Source organism: Euprymna scolopes, chromosome 2 (genome assembly GCF_053919585.1).
Source record: "Euprymna scolopes isolate OS-2025 chromosome 2, ASM5391958v1, whole genome shotgun sequence".
NCBI classification, from domain to species: domain Eukaryota; kingdom Metazoa; phylum Mollusca; class Cephalopoda; order Sepiida; family Sepiolidae; genus Euprymna; species Euprymna scolopes.
In genome coordinates this window covers 74508844-74513305 of record NC_136483.1, presented here as the reverse complement: position 1 = coordinate 74513305, position 4462 = coordinate 74508844, and positions in this window count along the sequence as shown.

The following is a 4462-nucleotide window of genomic DNA, read 5'->3' as shown; positions in this document are numbered from 1 at the left end:
TCCAACGTTCTTTGTCCCTGTAATGGCCCTAGGCGTAACGGATAAAGTACTAAGTACAATTCATTTTAAGACGCATTCTTCTCGAGATTAAAAATTCGATCCTCAATGCGGGCGATACTTACGATGCAGCTGCAAATTGCTTTAGACTTCTACCAGGTCATGGCTGATGGAACGAGAGCATACTACCCTCGTGTATTAAATAAAGAGTCCCGTTCAGTTCTGCACATATACCAAAGAAAGATTCCCAAGTTCGACAAGATACACATGAAAAAGTTCTAAGGTTACATCGGCCGAAACGTTGTGCGAATAACACTCGAGATGAGAACAGTCGTTCGAATAATCCAACTAATACACACCTCATCTCTGTCATTTCTTTTATCTCTTTAAAGCCCCCCCCCCACCTTCATCGTCTCGGCGTTGTCGATCACCACCCTCATCCCAACACATCTCAAGTGTTTTCGTCTCTTTTGCTCAAGGAAAAAAACTCGTGTTATAATTTCTATTATTCTTTTCAATCAAGTTTATCTCCGACATTAATTCTCTCAAGGTAATCTCCACGCCATATCAATTTTCCTGTGTTCTTCTGGAGATATTTATCTCGCAACAGACCAACGCAGCCCTTCTCCGTGAACGTACTGGTATTCAGGTTGCCTTCAGCGGAAAGACGGGGGAAGCTTGGCTTCTTTTACCTCCAAACAGACCGGTCTCCATCTGCGACGAAAACCTCTCCATGGACAACTTCTATTTCAAGAACTTCTAAGTCAAAAAAAAAAAAAAAGAAAAAAAAGGAATTTCTTTCTTTAAAACCGATGTTCTTTGATTTATGTTAACTTTTTCAAAGATAATTTATGAGAATTTGTTTCTTTTTTGCATCTCTGCACTTTTATGTTAGTGCTAACCCTAACTCTAAACCATCTCGTTATGAAAGATGTTTTAATATTTTTCAAATAGACTATCTTTTGTTCCACAGATACAAACTATTCGTAAATATAGCACACCATTTAATACTCAGTTTTACATATAGATGGCGCCACTAATAATAATCTATATTAGTTTTATAAAGTACTAACCTTTGTGTCCAAATTCGAGGTCCATTGGATTATTCGTTTACAAATCACAGTTATTTAAGCGAAGTTACTGCTGCAAAATTTCAAAACGATAGAAAAGTCTGAATTTCGTATGTTGATAGAGTCGAAATCCCATTGTTGTTTATTATTAGTTAGGATCGCGAGTTATTGGGTGATGTGTTAATTGCAAGAAAACGGTTTAAGATTGCTTAATCATCTTCCGCCTTCAAAAGCGGAAAACAAGCATTGGCCAAGTATTTACTTTTTACAGGTAATCGAAAAATTAATGCAATCAACCGACTCGCATTGACTGTATTGATTGATCAAAGGAACTTGACAATCTGGAACTTCTTAACCTATGGAGCATTATGGATCCAACATTAATTATACCGAAATGGGTTGATATGGCGCAAAACAAAACAACTAGCCTATCAACCATCCCCCTTCCTTCCCCCATAACCTTATCTATCTCCACGGCCCCGCCCCTGTTTGGTTTCCTTTCCGAGAAACATTTCACTCGATGATGTAGTGATGAAGCTTTTGTCCAATCAAGTCGACTGATAGCGACAACGACGCGGTCCAAACGTGGATACGAACGTCCCTATCAGCGTTGTTCGGATCTTTGCTGATGAGCTAATAAACGAAGAAGCCCCGTGGCGAAGATATCAGTCAGATATAAAGATAGAGATGAGGTGACGGCAGAGAGAGAGAGAAAGAGAGAGAAAGAGAGAGGGATAAGAGGTGAAGAGAGAGAGAGAGAGAGAGAGAAGAATAGAAAGAAAGGGAGGGGCCGGATATGAATCTAGACAAAGCTAGAAAGAGAGAGAGGGGGAGAAAAAAAAGAAGAGAAAGAAAAAGAGAGACAGAAATATACAGTCAAAGAAAGTTAGAAAGACAATAATACAGAGAAAGAAAAACAAGATAGATATATTAGCACAAAGAGAGAGGGAAGATAAAGAGAGAGAGAGAGAGAGAAATATAAAAAAAGAATCGAAAAAGATATGGATATTGAGAGAGTTAGAGAAAGAGATAGACAAACAAGCAGAGGTAGAAAAAGCCGGCGCGGGACAGGGTGAGAGCTAGACAGGCCTATTGAGAGAGAGAGAGAGAGAGAGAGAGAGAGAGAGAGAGAGAGAGAGAGTGTGTGTGTGTGTGTGTGTGTGTGTGTGTGTGTGTGTGTGTGTGTGTGTGTGTGTGCTAGAAGTGAGTGAGGCACTCGGGCAAAGCTAGAGATGGAGGGTGAGAGATAGAAAGAGGGGGAAGGAAAAAAGAACATGGTATAAACAGAATTCGATGGAGACACACGGTCTGAAAAACAGGTGGAGCAAGATAGAGACAGAACCAGAGAGAGAATAAAAGCGAGAGCCTGACATTTTAAGAAAGAGAGACGGGGCTAGAGAGAAGGAGAAAACCAAGAAACAAACATGTCCAGAAAGACCGATTGAGAAAGGTAAAGAGGGAGACCCTGAGTGAAAGGGAAAGCGGGGCCGTCGAAAACCTGAGAGCGAGAACAACAAACAGAACAAAGATACAATACGACAGAAAGTGAGAGGTGAAGAGAGAGAGAGAGAATGGGAAGAAAGAGAGAGAGGGGGGATAGTGAGATATCAAAGCTAAAGAAAGCAAGAGAGACAAGTACTAACAACAGCAACAACAACAACAATAACAATAATAATAATAATAATAATAATAATAATAATAATAATAATAATAATAATGGATATATAAAGGGAACGCCAGAACTAGAGAAAAAGACACCCTGACTCCATATCGAACCGTCAATCTTCAATTACTTCGAGTACAGCCTATAGACCATCCTTCTTCATGCCGTGTGATACGATCATCGACAGGCCCGTCAGGCAATGTGCTGAAACGGGATATCATTTCTAAGGTGTGAGCTTCAAGATAGATCTGGTTAGCCTCATTGTGAGATTGGCCCGTATCCCAGCATGCCTTGAGCGTACCTTTCTCCTTCGTTCCCTTTGCCTCATCTATCCTAAACTCGTTATTTTTTTCATCTTTAGTTTTCATCAAACGTTTGTGTGTATTGTTCAATAACGAATTGGCGGGAACCTTTTGAAAGGAGACAAGAAAATGGCGGCCGGCACATTGTCTTTATCAGGCGATGATTATTCCTTTTGCTTTTCTACCTTTTTTTTTTTTTTTTTTTTTTTTGGAAAAGAGTATCTTTCACTTAAATGACGATAATTTGCTATAACAACGGGAATTAGTCAGCTTTTGGCTTCTGCTTCTTATTGGTGTCATCTGTCTGCGTGAAAATCGTCGAATTCCACCTCGTGTCGTGGTGTGCGGTGAAAAACTAAAGTCTTTTTAAATGTTGTCGGATTACCTTGAGCGTAAAGTGGTTGGCGGGAAACAGTGGCAAAATAGCGGGAAGGCTGATTTTTCTTGGCGGTATTTTCCGGAACGATTTGTGGGCAAAAACATGAAATGAATAATCACAGAAACTGATCAAAGAAAATACTTTTATCAATTCTTTAGTTCCGTTATTCTATTTTCTTACGTTTTCCTCATCTTTTCCTATTTACTCTTATATTATTTTTTTTCGTATTAAACACAAGTTCACACGTTCATAGTGTGTAATTCATTGTTATAGGAAAAATTACAAGAACGTTTAATCACTTGTATAAGAGCATATATATTTTAATGTACCCTATACATTATTGTGATCACCCTTAGTACCTTCGGTTTCACGGGAACATCGGAAACCTGCAGATTTAAAGATGCTAAATTTAACTGCTGTGGGCTGAATTTCTAATGATTCTCTGAAACGGTAGGTATTAACCGATGGTCATACTAATGTACAATTTCCATATATATATATATATATATATATATATATATATATATATATATATATATATATATATCCAATCTAGTTTTATATTACCTACCATATTATCCAGTTCGGCATTCTTAAAACAAAACCCTTATTCTAGATTAAGTTTATAAGGGACATAGCCACAACATCTTGAAATTGTCAGCAACTATCCTCATTATATTTCAAGATTACCAATTCTAAATATACCGATTATAATATATTTTTTTTAATTCGTTTTATTAATTAACTACCATTTAAATTACGTCCAATCACTTAAACCAATCGAAGATGTTACTGATATGAATTATTTCCATCAAATATCTACTAATTTTCATTTTAGGTCTAAAATGTAACTTAAGTACTAGTAAAGTTAGAGTTATTGCACTTTGAGTTATCAAGAAGACATATTGAATAGTTAACGGAATTTTTTATAAAGCATTCCTCACTTATCAAGGCTCTAAGGCCACTCGAGAATAATGGTTAATAAGTGTGAGAGGGATCGGTGATACAGCACCGTAATGATCGGTACTAGTGAGAATCGGGTAAAATTTGA